The sequence below is a fragment of the Schistocerca nitens genome, chromosome 11 (assembly GCF_023898315.1).
Source record: "Schistocerca nitens isolate TAMUIC-IGC-003100 chromosome 11, iqSchNite1.1, whole genome shotgun sequence".
NCBI lineage: Eukaryota > Metazoa > Arthropoda > Insecta > Orthoptera > Acrididae > Schistocerca > Schistocerca nitens.
Window position 1 is genome coordinate 58,220,869 of NC_064624.1, and position 23,475 is coordinate 58,244,343.

The following is a 23,475-nucleotide window of genomic DNA, read 5'->3' on the forward strand; positions in this document are numbered from 1 at the left end:
ATAAGAAGTAATAATTTTAATTAATATATTTTGGGAACTTTTGAAAACCACATAATATTATTTTGATATCGAGCTTAGCTGTCACTCTGTTTCATTATTAGTGACTCAATTGTAACAATCATTTATTTGGTGTCAGTGACAGTAAAAAGAGTAGACAGAGACACGAAAAGACGGGTCGTCCACAGTGACGAGGACTTGGTGGCGGCCCGCTGCGACCGCATCCTACTGTCGGTGGCCACGGTCGCCCTCTCGGCACTGTTCGTGACTGCTGCCGACGCTGACAGACTGCTGCTCAGTGGGGAGGTGTCACCCGGGAGCACCGCACTGGACACGGTGCTGCAGGTGTCCGCAATGACGGGGATCGCACACCAGGACGTGGAAGCGGCGGTGGCGGTACTGGCACACACCACGGGGCTGCTCGGTGCTCTCCTGAGGCGGGTAATCTCTAGTCTCTAGTCACATTGTAATCTTACTCACTGCGACCGCATTTCCAGTGGTCTTTTCGCCTACTGACGATACGGTGTGTGACGGTAAGAATTTTCGTCCGACGAGGCGACACTGCATACGTGTGGAATATTGTCAAAAGACATTTATTTTAAATGACAAAGTAGTGATCAGCTTGCAGTTTGCATTCCCAGCATTTTTTATAATATAGTAGGTCAGTAATTTACTGACTCACATTGAGTCTAGTACAGCTCAATGAAAGTGGTAACTGGTAGTACTGATGGAAGATAAATGATTTAATGAGTAAAGTGTGAGTTGTCATAAGCCACATAGTTAATCAGTTAGTTACATGTTCCACGGATCATTTGAATGATTCTTTTATTGAAATAATGTGGAATGTGTCAGTTTACAGGACACTTATATGTAATTAGTGCTAACATTAATGAACACTTAGACACGTGATTTTTTTTTTTTTTCATTTTTTTAAACTGGCTACCAGTTCTTAAGTAGAAATCCTTCAACAGAACAGGAAAAGTTGCCCAGAAGAAATGATTATAAATTATATTTAAAACAAGACTGAAATCTTTGCTAGCTTTTGGATGACTCCTATTTTGAGCTATAGTACACATATATATGCACATTCCCTCCCTTCCCAGTATACCAAATTTCAAATGAGGAATAATTACCTGTTAGCAGCAGTTGTAGACATTAATAGCCCTATGCTAAATGAAACAAACTGCATAAAATTCCTCAGTACCCAGCTGGATAACAAATTAAAATGGAGTCAGTACATTGATAAACTAATTGAGAAATTTGATGTTGAGCTTTTGGAAGCATTTCTCACTGTGTTTACAAAAAGATAACAGAGCTGTCTTATTTTGCATATTTTCACTGCCTATTTTCTGGGGCAGTGCACCTGAAGTAAATAATGTGTTTGTGGAGCAGGAGTGAACAATAAGAATATTGTATGAAGTAGATAACAGTACATTTTGCAGAAGCCTTTTTAAGGAGCTTGGAATTCTTACACTCATTTCCCAATACATTTACTCCGTCATCTTTGCTGATACTTAAAATCAGTTTCAACTAAACTGTGACATAAACAGTCACAATACATGGCACAAAAATAATTTTTGTGTAGAGTTTAAAGTGAAATAAAATGTTCTCTGATTACCGGTCATAACTATGTCATCACCTCGCAACGGATCTGTCATCTCGATGCTTTGATCGATCACTGTTACCTGCTTTCTCAATGCTGTGGACTAGCCACACAGTGCTGCTACTTCTGGGTACGTGATTTCGTCTCCATCTGTAGAGAGTCAAGGCCTGTGAGGGAACTCAGATCTGCACCAACTATTTATGAAATGAAGTAAACAGTGTACTATTAACTCTTCTATATTTTGCATTTACTCTTTCTCTATATATGACATCAGTGATGATTTCTGGTGGACATATCTCAGATTATTTCAACATACATAAGCCTTGTTTTGACATTAGCCAACAATTGAGAAGAGCTGTAACAACTATACCTCACTTGTTTTTTTCTCGTTGACACTCTTGTGCACCTCTTTTTGCTCCTTGTCCATCAAGGCGCTGTGATGTCCCAAAGAACGAGTGCACCACCACTGCTGGTGGAGCTTTTTATTCGCATCGTGCCTTGCCGATGTCTGCAACTGGTGTTATTTACAGTTCGTTTGCACAGATGTAATATGAGGGTGTATACAGAACATACCTGGTGTAATAACTATCTAAAATATGTTATCCACTCTCGTGAACATCTTTCATCAGGGGATAATAGTCGAATATATTACTCTGAAGAATCTCATATTATACGAGAAATTTACACCCTTGTCCAGGGTTCAGAATGGAGTTATGTACTCTGGTGGGAAGATGTTCAACAAGCAAGAAACTGGGAATCCCTACCAATTCAAAAGAAAATTAAAAACATACCTAACTTTATTTAAATTATGTATCTAGATTGAGGGACTGAAAAGTTCTGTTAATTACATGGCATATAATTTACTATAAAGTTGCAAGAGGACTCAGTTTTTATGGATGCAGGAAATATTTACTTTGTGCTAATATAATTTGTTATTAATGGTGTCAGAAAGTAAAGGAAAGAAGAGTTACAAACAAAGTACCTCTACTGGCCTTCAGAATACCACGTACGTCTGACCAGTCGTACAGCTATTGGAAACTGTCAGGAAACATTTCTCATGGAATCACTCAAAAGTGCTGTGGGTATCTGTTGTCGGATACCTGCATCATTAGCGGATTAGACGTGGTGCTACCGATACGATCCGAGACCGAGTGACAGTCAGTAGCACGGCGTTCGTCACCTACCCTACCTATCAAAAAAATTCGGCTGACAAAACCTGAGATAGTGATGACATCGATCACCTTTCTCGACAGTGAGGGCTCAATCGGTCAAAAACCCCTACTGTGGCCTGAGGTGAGAAAGACGACGAACACTGCGCCTCTGAATCGTATTGGTAGTACCAGGTCTCATCTCCTGTAATAATGCAGATATCTGACATTGGGTGCCCACAGTGCTTTGAGCCATTCCACAAGAAGTATTTGCTGACAGTTTCTAACAGCTTTGAATTGATGTAGCTAATAGTGATTACTTTGAAGGCCAATAAAGGTATTTTGTTTGCTTTACTTTCTGAGACAATTCACTGGACTTTTCACATGTACCTTTTAGGTTACTTTATTTTTGTAAATTACCTAAGTTGAAACAAGCCATGGCTCCTCCTGTATTAACCAACCACTTTTTTCATCTAATACACCAAACAAAGCATTTATGCAACTTTTCACTGACACCTATCAGCGTCTGTATGTTGGCAAAGTCGGGATCTATCTAATACAAATATTAGAGTTATGCAAAATTTACATCCCCGAGTTCAAGCATTGTGATAAATTGTACGAGTAGCTAATAAGATGTCTTTCTACTTTATTTTTAAATATTTTGAGAATTTTTTATTCACTATCTGACATCTATTGGCAACCTGTTACAGACAGAATAAAGCTCCATTTTGAACCATAGAGAGAGAAACATATTCTATATGGAAATTATTTCCACTTATAGTATTGCGTTTGTGACTTTCACAGTCCATCCATTTGGGAGTAAAAGTATTGGTATGTAATTGTAAGAATCCATAGGTCCCAGAAATGTCTTCTGAAAGATGTTATCAACTTTCCATAATATTCTCAACGAAGGAAAGAAGAAAGGAAGGAAGACTAGCACTTAAGGTCCCACTGACACTGTCATTATAAATTGAGCACAAGCTCAGATTGTTTCGAGGAACAATTTAGGGAAATTGCAGACAAACTAAATTGGGATAGTCGGATGCAGATTCAAAACTTTGTCCTCCTCAATGCGAGTCCAGGGTACTAACCACTGCACCACCTTGTTCAGCACCACACTCTTATTGCAAACTTCTCTACAATAAATCCTTTTTTCACTGTAGCTGCAATGCCCCAGAAGATTAAACTGAGCAAACAGTATACAACCGACCATGTCTGCAGATCGACACAGTGAGTACAGAGCACGACAGAGCACGAAAACCTGAGCATGGAGCTTTGTGATTAGCAATGTCTGACTGGCTGTGAGAGTGTCCACTGTGGCTGTTTGTATGTTCTCATATAAAATTATCTACAAATTGTTTACAAAATATTAAAATGCATCTGACTTACATTTACATTTTCATTAATGACATAAGAATGAATTCAAGAGGGTCTGCCTTCACGCATGAACGCAGTTTTCTCTTTTCTTTAATTCTCACGATGATAACACAAAAAATTGGAATTATAGGCAATACCTTCTTAAATGAAGTCATTTTGTTCAGTTATTGTCTAGGTCTTAAATAGCTTTCATACTGGGTTCTACTTTTAAGAGCAAAGTTTTTGGACCATAAATTTCTCCAGCATTTTGTATTAAAGACTGTTGAGATTATTCCAGAAAGAAACTTCTGTACTTAAATATTTCATTGACTTTCCCAGTATCAAATACATTTCTGACAGAGGGAAATCAGGGCTACAGAATGGTAATATGGATTTTTGAAGGGTTACATTTTAAAAATTGTGCAGTCTTGTGTTGGTATCAAAAAAAATTCTGAGTATTAATATTTCCTAAACTACAAAATTTTGTTGTTTAAGAGTAAAATTTTTTTGCCCACAGTCTTAACTAATCCTTAAATGTTAGTGCTTTCCTGAAATAAAATGTTTCTGGAAAGAATCTTTATATTTTGGTGATCAATGAAGTGTAAGCTATACTTTAAACAGTAAGAACCATAAAAATACACATCAGAAAAGAATTTTGGCATTTCACATAACTTTTGTATATATTAGGTTGGTGCATAAGTCGTAGCATGTTGGTATTCTGGCTTCTGTGGGTTTATTTATCGATTGTCATTTTTTATTTGTAGTTTTCTGTTGCTATTTGAGTTTGCAATTGTCATTTTATCATTTGGAGATAGTGAGTGGAGCTGTAGAATTAGAAAATGGAGTGCCAAGTGGAGAACGTATTCTCCTGTTTGAATTCAATAGAAGGAGACAGCCAGAGATGTTTTCACACATATGGGCACAATGCTATAGGACAGAGCATAGCAAGAAAATGGTTTTCTCATTTAAACAAGGTTCATTTTGACATTTGTGACCCTCCGTCTTCACGGAGGCCTTCGCGGTTTGACGAAGCTGATTGTTTAAACACAGTGATACATGTCAGCCTACACCAGAACTGGCAAAACTGATGAACTGCGATCATCCCAACATCGTGCAACATTTGCACGCAATGGGGAAGGTTCAAAAATAAGGTGTATGGGTTCTGTATGCTCCAAACCAAAATCACAAAAACCAGCAGATGGCCAAATGCCCATCTCTGCTAGCTCGTCCTCAAATGGCTCGTGAATGATACTGACCATTCCTATTCTGTACCATTACTGGTGATAAGAAGTGGTGTCTTTAAGCTAACATAGGGAAAAAAAAACAACTCCCCATACAAAGACATACGTGCATTCACAAAAGATAACGTTACACATTTGGTGGAACAGCGATAGTGTGGTGTACTGTGAAAGGCTCTGCCAAGGTGTAATCATCACTGCTTTCATTTATTGTCAACAACTGAGATGTCTTGCAGACACAATCTGAGAACAATGACCAGGACTGCGTGAAGGGATGCTATACCATAATAACTCCCACCCACATTCTGCTGGACTGACAAAAAATAGTACACAGGAGTTGTGTTGGAAAGTCATTCCACATCCACCTTATTCACCTGATCTCATACCCTGAGATTTTCGCCTTTTCCACTCTCTGTCAAACGGCGTTCGAGGAACTTCCTTTCCTAAAAATGCACTTCGAACACGGCTCGACAAGTTCTCCGCTTTAAAACTACACGATTTCTACAGTCACAGAATCGAAAACTTTTACTCTAGCGTAGGCAGACTGTTGGGAATATATTATTGATGTCCAGAGTCTCTATTATGTATATCTGTTGTGTTTATTAAACTTATGGAGAAACACTATGAAGTTAAGCAGCAACCCAGCAGATTAGATAGGAAAAAAAAGAGGGAGATTTGTGTTAGGAATGATATCAGGGGAAATGGATATGCTGCACATTGCTACATTTCAATGGTACAGTTTGAAGTCTGTGTGTATTTTATGCCTTTATTTAATGTAGCTGATGCAGACTGCAAAAATACCAAATGTGCAAGAGCCATCACAGGTTCTCGTGTTCTCAGAAGTGCAGTAGCTGAGTGGGTTCACGGTTTCCTGTCTTTTGAAAAGCGTACGACTCAGTAGCACGAAAGAAAGTATATTTGCTAGGATATTTAAAAATGTTCGTGATCGGTCTCAGAATCTCGCAACAGGCCAAATGTGGCAGATTACACCAGACAGGGAATTATTCGCAGATGTAGGTGTAACTTTGCAAGCGCCCTAGGTAAATGTTATAGGGCCAATGTTCTTTGTTTTAAATATTAATGACTTAGTGGATAGCATTAGTTGCAATTTCAGAGTTTTAGCAGATAACACAATGTTTGTGAGAAAATGAGGATCAGTAGAGGATGGAGCAATAAGCACAAAAGTATCCAAAATATTCTTGCATATAAGCACTAAAACCACCAGAACTCTGCATGACAATACACATTAACAATACAGCAAGCATGAATTTTAGAGGATGAGCCAATATAAAAACAGAACTCCTTATACACTCTGACACTTCGTGAGAAATTTCCAATAACAACAGTAATAATTTCACTAAGTTAATGACTGTTAGTTGTGTCCATTACAATATACTATATTTATGCAAATCTAATGAGCACTTTTTATTACCACAGGTAGTATGCAAAACCTGGATGTGCGTAACATTCAGTGGTTTGTAACATACGAGTACAAACTTGAATCTGTCATTCCCCGGCATTATTGGAATATAGGTATGGTTTCTTATGTCACAATGCATTGTTATAATTCTCAACTTCATTACATTATTGATGGCCTACTACTGAATAGTGTGTTTGCATTAAGCAGTCATGAAATGGAAGGCAAACAGAGAAGAACATCATATGATGCTGCTTGCAAGTGTAAAGTAATTGTTTATGCTGAAAAATATGGTAACAAGAGGACGGGATGAGAGTTCAATGAAAGAGAGAGTAATGTTCGCTTATGGAAGAAACTGGTATTATTTGCAACTATCGTTACTAGAAAGAAAGTTGTTGTTGATAGAAAGGTTTTGGAATTTGTCAAGGAAGAATGGGCAGTCTGTGACTAGTGACACAACAAGAATTGAAGCAAAAGCGGTGGCTGCAGTTCTTAATATACCGAGGTAACAGTTTAAGTCTAGCCCTGGATGGGATGGTGCTGTGCAGCAGTATGTCAAAAGCTTCCACAAGTTTTTGTGAATGTAAGCAGTATGTCATCACACCTGGGAAAAAGAAGAATTTTTCAATGGGCCAAATACGTAAAGCTGATGAGATGCCAATTTGGTTTGACAGCCGTGTAATCACACAACTGATGAGAAGGGGACAAAAGAAGTTACCGTCGAAACATCACGGTGTGAAAAAGCAGTTCGTAACTGTAATGCTGGTAATCACAGCAGATGGGCACAAGCTTTTTCCCACTTTCTTAATGTTCGAGAGGGAAACTGAAAAGCTATTCCCGGATGGTAACATTGTTTGAAATCAGGAGAGGGATGGATGATTGGAACTTTAATGCTTGACTGGCTTCAAAACATATGAGAACTCCGTCTTGATGGACTTGCCAAACTAAGCCTAGCTAGTGACCTTGTCGTTATTCTTGGAGGAATGACTTCTGTGTTACAACCTCTGAGCATTGGTATAAATAAACCTTTCATAGGTTACATTCCGAAACAGTAAGAAAAACGATTTTGCAAACCAAACTGTGAACAGACTCCGATAGGAAAAATTGAGTGTGCTGCACTTCACACATGAAATGCTGTATTTCAAATACTCTGGATAGCTGTGAAGATGACGTACTCTGGAATGACACTGAGCATGACAGGAAAGAGGAAATGAATCTGTTTCTGTTGTAGACTCCTCCATGGATACCAGTGATGATGACACCTGTGATTTACAGTATGTTTGTTTGCATGTCACTTAGGTAATCAAGTTAGGTGTTCTTTTTTAATACTGACTGAGTCACTTAACAATAGGTCACTTAAAAATTGTTTTTGTTTTGATAGTTCATGTGTACACCCACTGTTGTGTAAAAGAAATTTAGCCTACCAGTGATTCACCAACAACCTTTTTTTTTACAATTTTAATTTTTAAAATTGGGGTGTGATTATTAGAGTCATACCTTGTAAATATGGTATTACTAAACACTTTTTAAATTATCTGGGATAAATACCTATTTTTTGTCCAGGCAAACTTTTTCTAGTTCAAAAAGGTTTTCACCACATTACATGAAGTCAGACAGAAGAATTTGAATGCAGCAATGTTGCTAAGAGAGTAGTCTCACAAATGTTTTTCCGATTTTGCAGCTAGCGCCGCACTGACATCAAAAATACTGTGTAAAACAAAGTTCCTTGCCCGATATCAGGTCAGTTTATGGTTATTTGAAGTTGGCTCTGAATTCTTGCTTCCCCACATGCTTTAATGGCAACACAGTTGCTGTGATGTTCCTATGGGTGCGGTGAAGAGAAATATGTGTAAAAAATTATAGACTGTACTTATAGATGGCTGTAATTGCTACTCTGAAATCTTTAGACTGGCATAGGAGACAAAATTACTGCAGATTGCATGGAACTAATCAGAAAACCCAAACAACAAAAAAATTCTGAAGTTTCATTAACTACTTCAGTGTATACAAAATACAAAACTCATTTTCTATCAGTTTACTCAACAGAATTTCATAATCTGGACCAGGGAAGTTCTTTGTCATAACTCAGTTCGACAAAAGAGATTTTTATTAATTTCTCGCAAATATGGCTTTCATTGTGCGCAGCCTCTTGAATAAACTTCGAAACGAACGTGACCCTCATAATAGGCACTACTACTGGAAATTGGTGAATGGTGACATTGTTACATTTAGGCTATAATACGAGGACTGTTCAAAAAATTCCGGAACATTTGTAATTTCGTGCCAGTGGTGTGTTGGAGCGAAATGCAGTTGACATTCCTCATACGCCTATGTTTAATGTGTAACTGCCACAAGTTTCATTGTTGTATGTCTGTTAGTTATTGTTCAGTGCTATATTCAGTAGAACGTTGTGTCACACTGTTTGTGAATTTCGAGATGGTGGAGTTAGAGGAGCAATGCACCTGCATTTAATTTTGTGTGAAACTCAAGAAAACCTTTACAGAGACACCTCAAATGATGCAGAAAGCCTACACTGATGAATGCTTAAGTCATACTCAGTGTTACAAGTGGTTCACCTGGCTTAAAAATAGCCAGATGGAAGTTAAAGATGACCCTAATTTAGAATGCTCTTTGACATTTACTGATGACACTCATTTCAGGCATGTCAACGAAATTGTGCATGCCAATTAAAGATGGACTGTCCGAGAGATGTCAAAGCCATACTGATAGTTTTCTTTGATTTTCAAAGAATAGTTCATCACGGATTCATGCTACAGTGACATACTGTCAATCGATGGTACTATCAGGACGTGTCGCGACACCTGCGAGAAAATGTGAGAAGGAAATGGCTTGAAACGTGGTGAGACAATTTACGGCTCTTGCATTACGATAATGCACCCGCACATTCATCCCTGTTGGTACGTGACTATTGCACAAAAACCAAAATCACTGTGCTACCTCACCCTCGTTACTCTCCAGACCAGGCCCTTGTGGACTGTTTTTTATTTCAAAGGCTGAAAACCCTGTTGAAAGGACTAATATTTGCAATGATAGAAGAGATAAAAGAAAATTCATGCAGTCCAGCAAGAGGTGTACCAAGACTGCTTCTCAAAATGGAAATGATGCTGGGAGCAGTGTATCAATTGTGGAGGCGAGTATCTCGAAGGAGAGCATGCACAGTAAATGAAAGGTTAGTGTAGAAAAATGTTGTGGATGGTTTGAGAATTTTTTGAACAGACCTTGCATTTACTAACACCTACTTTAGTTAAACAACTAGTTCCATATTAAAAGGCTTTTTTTACCCACCCCCAGGGTGACACAGAAATGAAATTGGCAGGAAATTCATACAATCTGTTCATGATGGGTTACAAATTGTAGTAGAAATGCTACTGTTTGCAATGGTTTATAACCAGTCTGCTTATAGTGCACTCGTGAACATAAGCATTTCTACCATAGTTTCTAAACCATTGTGAATGGTAGGACATTCTGTGAGCTCACTCCAGTTTTCATGTCTATCGCACCTTGATCTGCATAAAAACTCAAAAATAGTTTAACCAAAAACTAGTTGTGTAACTAAGAAAAAAATATTACAGTGTAAGTATAACAATGTCACTCTCATTCAAATAAAACTGACTGTGTGGATGACACCTGATTTATACGAGGGCTATCCACAAAGTACATTACGTTTTGGAATTAAAAATAAATAAAGTATTGGAATTTTTTTTTTATTATATACAGATGAAAGCCACACTTAAATACTACTTTTCTACATAGTTGCCATTTAAATTAAGGCACTTATCGTAGCGATGGACGAGCTCGGAAATTCCTTCGTCGTAAAATTCGGCCGCCTGCGCCTTCAACCACGTGGTTACCTCTTCTTGAAGCTGTGCGTCGTCATCAAAACGCTGCATAGCCAACCACTTCTTCATTGCTGGGAATAAGTGGAAGTCGCTCGGTGCCAGGTCGGGACTGTACGGCGGATGAGGAAAGAACTCCCACTTAAAAGATTCGAGAACTTCACGAGTGCCATTTGCCATGTGGGCCCAGGCGTTGTCGTGAATCAGCAAGATCTTTGAGCCCAACTTTCCCCTGCGCTTCTTTTGTATTGCTCTTCTGAGGCTGTGCAGCGTGTGGCAATACCTTTGAGAGTTTATTGTAGTGCCTCTTTCCAGGAAATCCACAAAAATCACACCTTTTCTGTCCCAAAAGACAGTCGCCATCACCTTCCTTGCCGACATTGTCTGCATGCATTTCTTAGTTTTTTGGGGGGAATTTGTGTGCCCTCACTGCATTGACTGCAATTTTGTCTTGCAGTTCACATGCTTAACCCATCTTTCGTCACCAGTAACGATACGATCGAGTAATGAGTTGCCATCTTTCTCGTAAGCGTCCAAAAACGTTAACACTGCAGCCATTCGCTGATTTTTGTGAATCTCTGTCAAGATTTTTGGTATCCATTTTGCTCAAAACTTGTGGTAACCGAGCTTTTCGGTAATGATTTTGTGCAACAAACATTGTGAAATTTGTGGAAAACTCATAGAGAGTTCCGTTATTGTGAAATTACGGTTTTCACGGTCCGCGGCATCGACTTTTTCGACAAGTTCGGCAGTCACTATGCTGGGTCTTCCACTTTGCTCTTCGTCGTGAACGTTAGTTCAGCCATTTTTAAATTTTATGACCCATTGACGCACTCCACCTTCAGTGATTATGTTGTCCCCATACACTTCACAAAGCTGCCGATAGATTTCTATCGGTGTACAGTTTTTTGCAGTCAGAAACCTTATTACAGCACGCACTTCACGCTTCGCAGCATTTTCAATTAACGCTGACATTTCAAACTGTCACAGTAACTCCACAGAGTACAGCACGAACCTCTCACTAACACGGCAGGATGCCGACTGAGTGGTGGAATGCCATGACACCAAGATGGCCGCGCTTGCCCCGCCCCTAACAGACACAAACGAAAACGTAATGTACTTTGTGGATAGCCCTCGTACAATCTGACCAGACAGTTTAAATATTTAAACACTGTAACAGAGATATATATCTCTGTAACATCTACATCATCAGCATTGTAACTAGCAGCCACAAGTTGTGTACTGTGATCCATTGAAAGAGGTCCTGGTGGCAGCTATGTTTCTGGTAACATATCCTTGAAAAGTTTTATTCTTGAAGGAGCTCTAATAAATACTTTATTTATCCTGGAAATTAAAACATTCAGTCCAGTATTATGGAATCTTAATTCTTCAGCTATTCTGACTTGTGCCAGATGTTGCATGCTTTAATTTATAATTAAAAACTGTAAGCACTTTCTTCATATATGCAGCTGCATCTCCAGACATGACGAGGAACTTATTCTCATTGTTTTCATAAGCCACAAAAACTAAAAATTTAAAAAATTGGGAATACCATTAAAAATACTTCACTAAGTGAAGTATGACATAGAGAAACTTAGAATTAACAAAGATTTTAGGATGAATTTCAATCAGAAGAACTAAAATGGATGGAAATACGAGGGTCACTCCAAAAGAAATGCACACTTTTTTTTAAAATCCATCTTTTATTCTACATGTTTGAAAGTTTTACAGTTTGTAGATACATCCTGTAGTGCATTTCTTTTGGAGTGGCCCTCGTGTTTAAAAGATGCATTGACTGTGTGAAGGAAACAGTCTGCTGAGGGGAAAGGTGGAGACACAAACAGTGGACTGCAGAAAAAGATAAGGCAAACAAACAATGCTAGAAAGTGTGGGTTGCTTGTTGTTCTCAGCAAACATCAGAAAATAAAAGAAATTCCAAAAGTAAGGATAAACACTTTCAAAACTATCAGGAATCTCAAGGGAAAATATGAGAAGGAAAACTTAACTCTAATAGAAAAGGACTTCTGAAAGACAAATATGGGAGACTTTTATACAGCATTCAGTTCTAAGTTATGTAGATATAATCTCCTAGACCTCAGCTTTAAGAACAAAGGAGGCAAGGTAGTATATGGTGACATGGAAAACAGTCAGATCTTGACCAAGTAATTTCAAGAGCTCCTAAACTGTAAAGCCTTCTCTGAGACATTCAGCTATAACTAGAAAGAACCAAATCTCAACTCAAAACCACCAACTGTAGAAGAGATTAGGAGCATCGTAAACACCTCGAAGAATAATAAAGCTCTCGGGGAAGATGGCGTCGTTGCAGAATCCTCGAAGTGTGTTAATGAGAATACGATCGTGGAACGGACACTTATTATAAGTAGAAGGCGTGAAGAGCAGCAGCTTCCGGAAGGGTGGACTTTGGCAATGAGGGGTATTCGATAAGTAATTGAACGCTTTTTTTAATTCTGAAAGCAGGTTGCTTGTGTTCAGAATTCCAATACACCATATTACTCCCCACTCCTTCGGCTGCTACAAAACCCTATTTTTAAACACAGTCTCCGTTCATTGCTACAGCCTTATCCCGCCTTACTGGGAGTGCCCGTATCCCCACACGGACGTTGTAGCCGATGTCTCGCTTCATCAGTAACCTCCTCACTGTCCACGTACTGCTTCCTGTGGAGCCAAACAGACGGATGTCAGAAGAGTGAGATCTAGGCTGTTTGACGATCGAGAGAGAACAGCCCGATGAAGTTTTGTGAGCTCCTCTCAGGTGCGCAGATTTGTGTCAGACCTCACATTGCCGTGGAGACAATTACAAGTTTGTAATCTTTTCATATTTTTGGGCCACAGTCGTGTAATAATGTTTGAATGATATTTCTGCCATTCGACTGCACAACGTCTTTATTTTACATTACTATCACGATTTCGGCCTTAAGCCATTATCGAGTTCAACACTGAATAAAAAATGCGTAGAAAGCGAAAAGGAAAAAAAATTTTGTACAAATGCGTAGAAAGTGAAAATGACCAGAATTAACATCAGTATACCATTTCAGTGTCAGATTAAAAATGATCAAAGTAACACTGCTTACGTGTCGGGTATAATTAGACTTTGTCGAATGGAGTCATCGTCACGATCTCCCAGTGTGGATATAAGTACAGAAACAGCAACTGTATCGCAGATAGGTAGCAAACGTGTTCTCCACCCGTAAAACGATCGAGCCACAGAATGAACACCGATATAGTAATCGTATGTGCAGTGAATGTGGTCTGAAAATATTCTATGGAAGTTACTGATTGACTGTATGGTGAAAGTGAACACTATAGGTTGTAAGTATGTGTTGCATAATCCACGATTACAGGAAGATTATATGTACAAAAAATTGTGCATCCTTGGGCGAACTGTGTATCTTCTCTTCATATCGGTTTAAAATAGATCTGTATATTCATCTATGAAAGAACAGTGTTTTCTGTGAGTATGAGGTGAAAACAATATGTTTATAGCATAAAAATATGACATCGTGCCAAAAGGGGAACCCTACATTATATACTGGTTTAAATGAGAAACACTCCTACATCAGTGAAATGTAGAACACAACCATCTGTTGAATCTTATTATAAAATACGGCTATGTGTAATACATAACATGATAACATAGTACACGAAATTATGAAAGTTTGCCATTAAAATATTTTGTGTCGTAATCGACCTGCCCCCTCCCCCACTCTCCTGCCCTACATCTAACCTCCTGACTGCACCTAGCTGCCCTACCCTCTCTCCACCTTGTCCTTGTGCGCTCCCCAGCAGCACTTCACTGACCCCCACCCATACCTCCTCCGTAACCCTACCCAGTTGCCACTCCCATCATGCACTGCTGCTGTTGCTCACATTGTGGCTTCAGCTGCCAGAGGCTGCAGTCATGTGATTGTGAGATGGGTTAGCGTGCGTGCACAGTTTGTGTGTGTGTGTGTGTGTGTGTGTGTGTGTGTGTGTGTGTGCATCTGTCATCTATTTTCGACAAAGGCCTTATTAACCGGAAGCTTATATTATGACAGTCTTTTTGTTGTGCCTATCTGTGACTCACCATCTCTGCTATACGGTGAATAGAAACTTCCCTTTACATAATATTGTTACATTCCATCCTGGATTTTCTGTTGTTTGATTTTTGCCTGACGTCCTCTCTTCCATCCTAACCCTGCACTGTTTTCCTTTGTTACTATTTTCTAATGCATTACTATATTCAGTGTCTATCTTTCTCTCTATTCTTTCCAGTGTTTCTCTTGTCACCTTACAAACCACACTGCATGCTCTACTTATGAACCACACTGTATCAACTGTCTTGGCTGGGCACAACAGACAGGTACGAGACCACATTGGTTGTTCGTGTAGCACCTTATGTTACACATTACTTCCACCGATATCATTAATCCTGTACCTTCAAATTGATCTACAAGGGGCTATCCAAAATTTTCGGGACTAATGCTGCCATCTGTTGAAAACCTTACCTTTGGACTAATGGTCACCATCACCCTCGAAGTAGTTCCCATCCGCACGTACACACTAGTCCCAGCACTTTTGCCACTAGTCAAACATTTTTCTGGAATCCTGTTCTTTGAGGGTGTTTATCACCGCCAGTGATTTTTCCCAGATCCTCCTCTCTAGTGTGTCGAACTGCCGGCCTTTCGACCTGAGTTTCAGTTTTGGGAATAGCGTGAAGTCGCAAGGTGCCAAATCTGGCGAGGATGGAGGGTGAGGTACAACTGCCGTGTTGTTTTTAGGTCCTGGTGAGCAAGGACTCGGGACAGGGCACGTTGTCGTGATGCGGCAGCCAGTTCCCTTGACACCAAAGTTTGGGCCGTCATTGCTGCACATCTTCACGGAACCTTTGCAAAGTGTCACAGTAGTACGCTGAATTCACTGTTTGGTTGTGTGGGATGAATTCTTTGTGCACAATTCCCTCTGTATCAAAGAAAATGATGATCGTGCTCTTCACTTTGCTCTTCACCTTTCTCGCTTTTTTGGGTCTTGGAAAGACCGGGCTCTTCCACTGGGACGATTGTTGCTTTGTCTCTGGGTCATAATCGTAAATCCAGCTCTCGTCACTGGTGATAACCCGGGACAAGAAGGTCGGATCATCAGATGCAGTCTGACGAAGGTTTGTGCACACTTCAACACACTGTGCCTTCTGGTACAAATTTTGCAGCAACACGATGCATGCCCAATTCATCAGTCAACGTTCGCTGACATGTCCCATAACCAATACCCACCTCATCCGCAAGGTCTCGAATGGTTCAATGTCGATCCGCACGAACTGACTGTTGAAGTTTGGCAACAATGTCTGGCGTTATGCGGCTAACGGGCCTTCCAGTGTGAGCATCATCTTCGACGTCTGAACGGCCGGCCCTGAACCGAGCTTGCCATTCAAACACACGTGTATGGCTAATACACTGTCCCCAAAACACTTGTTGAATCATTGCAAGGGTCTCTGTAGCACTTTTCCTGAGATTTGCACAGAATTTGATACATGTGTGCTGTTCTGTTCACGAGTCCATCATAAAATCACCACACACCAAACAGAGTATTACGGAAATCACTGTGGACACGCAACACGTCCCTCCAGCTGAATGCCACTCTGCACCAGATATGCAGCTCTCGCCACCTAGCGGTGCAAAGATCCGCTACTCCTACTTTCCAGGTGGCAGCACCAGTCCCGAAAATTTTGGATTCCACCTCGTATCTCCCATAGGTACACCTGTTATTTCCTGCACAGTTGTGTTTCTATTTCAGACATAATTCTACATTATTTACGCAATTTTTTGAATTTTGTCCACCACCAAGTCTTCTTGCTCCTTCCATCTGAGTCAATACAGAAAAGTTTTCACATATTGTTCCTGCGTTGTTGCTTGGCTCTTGGAATTCCCGCAAATGACCTGAGCATCAAATCACCCATCTCTGGCTACCACCCCTCCTTCCACAATTACAGCTATCTGTTCAGATTCCGCCAATTCTTAGCACTCACCAACATAGTCCTGCAAAATCATATCAACCAAGCCCAAACCTCCTTGCAATACCTTCTCTCCATCCATAAAATTCTCCTGCTATGCAATCCCAAATTCCTGGAAACCATGACACACACTGAAACTCTAGCCCTCCATGAACTAGAGCAAGCAACATGCACAACACCACTTCAAAAAATTCTCCAACCTGCTCACTTCCTTCTGCTTTAGAGTATCACTGTGCACCACCTCTACAACAACCTCCAAACCCCCCCCCCCCTCCCATGTCCCCTTATAACTAACAAATTCTGTCTCATCAACCTACTACATTTACCCCACACTCCAAAATTCCCTCCCACCACCACACAGAATTCAGAATCTAACCGGACCCAAACCACAGTCATGAATCTTTCCTCCAGAGGCCTTAGCCCCACAGAAATATCAGGGCACTGTGTGGTAAAGGGACAGAAGCTGTGGAGAGTCAGTGCAGGACATTGTTGATATGTTTTATATTGGAGGGTAGGTCTGGGTGATAAGCTGAATGTGTTGGTCTATGAGAGCAGAGATTCTCTCAGTAGAGGCACAGTAACTGGTCAGGATGGGTTGTCCTGGATGGTTGGGTTTATGGACTTTAGGAAGCATGTAGAAGACAGGCAAAATTCCCTCCCACCACCACACAGAATTCAGAACCTAAGCAGACCCACACCACAGTCACGATTCTTTCCTCCAGAAGCCCTAGCCCCACAGAAATATCAGTTCTTTCCAATGGCCTCACGTTTTCCCCCCACTCAAATTAAATCACGTAGCATTTGTTCAAGACCTTATGTCCTTCTCTTGGTTCCTACAGTGGAAACACTTTTTCGCCACCAACCCTGCCAGTCAGACTAAACCAAAGGCCAATGATGAACCCTGCCTGACTCAATTCACTCCTCCATTCAACTGTGATTCACCCTCCACTGCCCCCATATCACTCCCTGTTACTTTCCAGAATTTCTGAACCTCGAACCATGCCTCACCATCGTCCTCCTACTCCCTCAACATGAAAACTAACCCTACATCTGCAGAAAGAACTGCAGTCTGCCATCTAAAAACTGATCCCAACCTTATGATCCTACCTGCAGTCACAGGCTCCACCACTGTTGTTTTGAACCGCAAGAATTACCTGGCAGGACTCCACCGACTGCCAAATACATCCCCCTACAAGCCTTGCCACAGCGACTCCATTCGAAAAATCCTACAAGATCTCCAGATTCGCCTCAAATCCTTGGGCCCATCCCAGAACCTCTCCCCAGAGTCCATCTCTCTGCTCACCCCTACCACTCCCCGCACACCTGCCTTCTACATGCATCCTAAAGTCCATAAACCCAACTGCCCAGGACACCCCATTCTGACCAGTTACTGCACTCCTACCGAGAGAATCTCTGCTCTCGTAGACCGGCACCTTCAGCTTATCACCCGGACCTACCATCCTATATAAAAGATACCAACAATTTCCTGCACCGACTCTCCACAGTTCCTGTCCGTTTACCACACAGTGCCCTGCTTGTCACTATTGATGCCACCTCCATTTACACTAACATCCTTAATGCCCACGGGGTTACCGCTGTTGAAAACTACCTTTCCCAATGCACGAAGGATCCGAAACCGACAACCTCCTTCCTAGACACCGTGACCATCTGTATCTACACCCACAATTACTTCTCCTTTGTAGGCATTACCTACAAACAAATCTGTAGAGGAATCCTTCCTAAACACCCAGAATCCTAAACCCCTCACTTGGTTCAGATTCACTGATGACATCCTTGCAATTTGGATTGCGGGTGGGACACACTATCCACATTCCTCCAGAACCTCAACAACTTCTCCCCCATTTGCTTCACGTGGTTCTACTCAACCCAACAAACCACCTTCCTAGATGTTGACCTCCACCTCAAAGTTAGCTACATCGGTACCTCTGACCGTGTCAAATCTACTAACCACACGCACTTCGATAGCTGCTACCCGTCCCGTACCGAGAAGTCACTTCCGTGCAGCCTAGCCGGCCGCGGTCATCGCATCTGTTGTGACGAGCGGTTCCTCTCAAAGTATACCGAGCTTCTCACTGAGGCCTTCACAGAACCTAATTATCCTTCCAACTTTGCACAAAATCAAATCTCTCGTGCCTTATCTTTCCAGTCTCCCACTTCCCCCCTCCATTCCTCTGGTAACTCAGTATCACCCAGGACTGGAGCAAGTGAATTACACTCTCTGGCAGGATTATGACTACCTCTTGACGTGCCCTGACATGAGAAATCTCCTGCCCACTACCCTTACCACCACTACCACAGTAGTATTCTGCCATCCACGGATCCTACACAACATACTCGTCCATCCCAACACAACCCGTGCTTTCAACTCCTTACGTCAGGTCTCATACCCCTGTAATAGATGTAGAAGCGAGACCTGTCCCAAACATCCTCCCACCACCACCTACTCCAGTCTTGTCACAAACATCACCTAGCTGTCAAAGGCAGGGCTACCTGTGAAACCAGTCCTGTAATCTACAAGCTAAGCTCAACCACTGTGCTGCATTCTGTGTGGGCATGACAACCAACAAGCTGTCTGTCCGCAGGAATGGCCACCGACAAAATGTGGTCGAGAGTGGACCACCCTGTTGCTGAGCACGCTGCTCGACATGACATCTTTCATTTCAGTGACTGCTTCACAGCCTGTGCCATATGGATCCTTCCCACCAAAATGGCTTTTCTGAATTGCACGGCTGGGAACTCTCCTTGCAACACATTCTACGGTCCTGTAACCCTCTTGTGATCAACCTTCTTTAGTCTTTTTCTCACCCACCCAGCCCCTTCCCTGTTCCCATACCAGCACTACACGGCCATTATTCCACCAACGCAGCTAGTCTTTTGACATCTGTCCTTTTCTACTAACCTGCTCCCCCCCCCTCCCCCCCCCCCCCCCCCCACCTCCGCCACCACTCTCCTGCCCCTAGCTACCCTACCCTCTCTCCACCTTGTCCTTGTGCGCTCCCCAGCAGCACTTCACTGTTCCCCACCCTTACCTTGCTATAACTCCCCCAGCCTCCTCCATAACCCCACCCAGTTGCCACTCCCATCATGCACTGCTGCTGTTGCTTGCAGTGTGGCTTCAGCTGCCAGAGGCTGCAGTCGTGTGTGTGTGTGTGTGTGAGAGAGAGAGAGAGAGTTTGGTGTGCACACGTATGTGTGTGTCATCTACTTTCAACAAGGGCCATATTGTCCGAAAGCTTATATTGTGACAGTTTTTTGTTGTGCCTATCTGCAACTCAGCATATGGTGAATAGCTACTTTCCTTTACGTAATATTGTTACATTTCATCCTGGATTTTCCAATGTTTGATTTTTGCCTGATAGCTTTTCTTCAATCCTCCCAGTGCTGTTTTCCTTTGTTACTATTTTCTAATGCAATAATATACTTAATGTCTGTCCTTCTTTGTAGTCTTTCCTGTGTTTCTTGTCGCCTTACAAACCACACTTCACACTCTACTTACGAGCCACACTGTGTCAACCATCTCGCCTGCCCACAACAAATAGCTGCAAGACCACTGTGATGGTTGGTGCAGCATCTCACATCACAATTACTCCTGTCAATATCATTAATCCTAGGAATTTTCGCTTGTTATTTCCCGCACCTTTCCGGTGGCACACTATCTTGTACTTCATCGTACGAACCCCGCCCCACCCTCCACTCTCTCCATTCTATTCCAGATCACTCCCACTAATTTCACCTCCTCCAGTCACATCTGCCGTCCCTGTTCTTCACATTTATCCACCCTCAGACCTGCTACCCACAGTAAAATATTTGTTTTTTTTTTTTTTTTTTTTTTTTTTGTTATTTATATCTTTTCTTTGATCTCATTGTATGCTCACGCCAATTTTAGTGAGTGTTTGCCTTCCGCTGTAGTCGGCTCCCTCAGATTCCATCTTGTTTCCCCCTTTTCATCCGTTTCTTCTCGTAACATTTCCCACATATTTTGACGTATTTTTGCGAATTTTTTATGGACATAATTTACAGAATTTTTCGCATTTTTTTCCACCAACATGGATCCTTGCTCCTTCCATCTGTGTCAATACAGAAAAGTTTCCTTATTCCTAGTGTTATTTTCTGCCCACTCATCTAATATAGGGTGCTAGGAAACTTGCTTTCTCAGATCACTAGACAACAATTCAAGCAAATTGTAGTACTAGATTTTTATTACAGTAAGAGAAATGACAATACTTAACTTTGTGTGTTGGCAAAGTTGTGTCTCAAGCAAATAGTGACATGCAAAAAATCAATGTCCTTCAGTATAAATAATTCCAATGCAAACAAAACAATACAGTTCACAAGTTACTGCTGTAGTATTGAGAGGATGGCTCCAATTCGAGCCGCGGCTGGGTGGCGCGGCGCTTATATTCTCTTCGTGTAGAGGCTGCTCCTGTCTCGGTGTCATCCTAGAGAGGGATCCGTCATCGTACTATTGGCTGACGTTTTCTCACAGCCCTCTCTGTTGTAACGTTTCTCGTCAACGTTCCGGCACTTGACATTATGCCGGAACTTTCCTCCCCCCAAAGTGACGCACCGTCATCGTGTAGGGAGCACGACTAGGACCGGGGAGGCAGGACTGCGGACGCTGCACTGGATCGGAAGCTGTGATTGTAGGGGATGTCAGGCTTCCAGTCGTACCCCGCCAACTGGCCTTTACTCTGACAGAAACGTCCCTTGAAAAATGACCAGGAGGGTACGCATCCACTTCCTGAGGCCAATAGCAAGATGTTGAAGGCATGGTCTGATGCAGCTCCATCAGTGGGACGGGAGGAGGCAGAGGAGGCGAAGGTTCCGTCTCCATGCGGTTGTCCCACGGTGTCGTAATGATACCCCCTGGCAGCTGCTGTGGCTGCGGTGTCCTCGAGATCCGTGAATCTCGGGGAAGAAACACATAAGCGTCACTGTGAACATGACAGTGGTGAAGTTGACTGTGATGTAGGCGCTTCAATCCGTCTGGACCTGAAATGAGATACGTGCAAGTGCTAAGTCGACAGACGATCTCGCCTCGTGCCCACTGTCTGCTGCCGCTAAAACCCTGTAAAACACAATATCGTGCAGTGCGGAGCGATACTTGCGGCCTTCCTTCAGCGCCGGATGCTGAGGAGGGTGGATCAGGTGGAGCTGTGTCTGATGGCGGCATCCGTGAAGCAATTCCACTGGCGACGGTCCATCTCGTGGACGTGAACTACAGGAGGCGAGAAACAGTTGCAGTGCTCGATCCCTGGTGTGTGCGGATGGAAGTTGGGACATCTGCCACTGGAAGGTTCTGGTAGAACGTTCCGCTTTACTGTTTGACTGTGGATGGAACAGTGCACTAGTCAGATGCTGTATGCCACTGTGTTCACAGAATGTTTCAAATTCATTTCATGTGAACTGAGGCCTTTGTCTGAAACTATGAGGCAAAAAATAGATGACAACGCCTGAACTGCACTACGTGATGTTGTCGAGTTCATTGGTAAAGCAAAAAGAAACTTGCTATAAAAGTCAACCACAATCAACCGTACCCAGCCAAGTACAGTGTTGACACGCTAACTGTTTTGTACGAAAAATCCCCCAGTGTCCTCGGTGAAGTAACTGCGACACTTCTTTTTGCAAAGCTTTAGGGTTCAAAACGAGCAACTGTCCACTGTCATTTTGAACAAGAATTACAACTTTCTGTATCACGAGGCTATGCCAGCATACAAAGTATCAGCGTACTGCAGACTTCTTTACGCTATGCGAGGAACGAGGCCAAGAAGTACAAATGTATTTTAGCAAAATGTTCAAATCTGAATCAGCTTCCGTGGCCTGTCAATTTCGAGGCTCCACCGCTGTTGTTTTGAACCACAAGAATTACCTGGCAGGAGGGCTCCACCAGCTGTCAGATACAGCCACCTACAAACCTTCCCACAGTAACCCCATTCCAAAAATCCAGCAGGATCTCCAGTCACTACTCAAATTCTCCCTGGAGTCCATCTCTCAGCTCCCCCCTACCACTCCCCACACTCCTGCCTTCTACATGCTTCCTAAAGTTCATACACCCAACCACCCACTGGTTACTGTGCCACTATTGAGAGAGTCTCTGTGCTCACAGACCAATACCTTCAGCCTATTACCCAGAACCTACCCTCCTATATGAAAGACACCGATCATTTTATTCACCAATTCTCCACAGTTACTGCCCTTTACCACACGGTGCCCTGCTCGTCACTATTGATGCCACCTTCCTTTACACTGACATTCCACTGCCTTACCACTATTGAACACTACCTTTCCCAACCACCGATGGATTCCAAACTGACAAACTCCTTCCTAGTCACCGTGATCAACTATATTCACACCCATAATTACTTCTCTTTGTAGGCATTACCTACAAACAAATCCTGGGTATGGCTATGGGCATTCTCATGGCACAATCCTATGCCAAACTCTTCATGGGTTGTATAGAGGAATCCTTTCTAAACACCCACAATCCTAAACCTCTCACCTGGTTCAGCTTCATTGTGATCTGGATTGAGGGCGAGGACACCCTTTCCACATTCCTCCAGAACCTCAACATCTTCTCCCCAGTTTGCTTCACCTGGTTCTACTCAACCCAACAAACCACCTTCCTAGACGTTGGTCTCCACCTCAAAGTTGGCTACATCAGTACCTCTGACCATCTCAAACCTACTAACCACACGGACTACCTCCACTTTGACAGCTTCCACCCATTCCATACCGAGAAGTCACTCCCGTACAGCCTAGCCACCTGTAGTCGTCGCATCTGCTATGACGGACGGTCCCTACCAAAATATACCGAGGGTCTCATTGAGGCCTTGA

The 23,475-nt window shown here is 42.1% G+C and overlaps 1 long non-coding RNA gene across 1 annotated transcript in view; it reads left to right on the forward strand.

Moving 5' to 3' along the window:
- The first annotated feature begins 355 nt into the window (after nt 1-355).
- Nucleotides 356-23,475, forward strand: part of LOC126212993 (uncharacterized) — an 81,194-nt gene continuing 58,074 nt past the window's right edge. The window contains exon 1 of the long non-coding RNA XR_007541027.1: nt 356-438. This is a non-coding gene — a long non-coding RNA (uncharacterized LOC126212993). The remainder of the gene's footprint in view (nt 439-23,475) is intronic.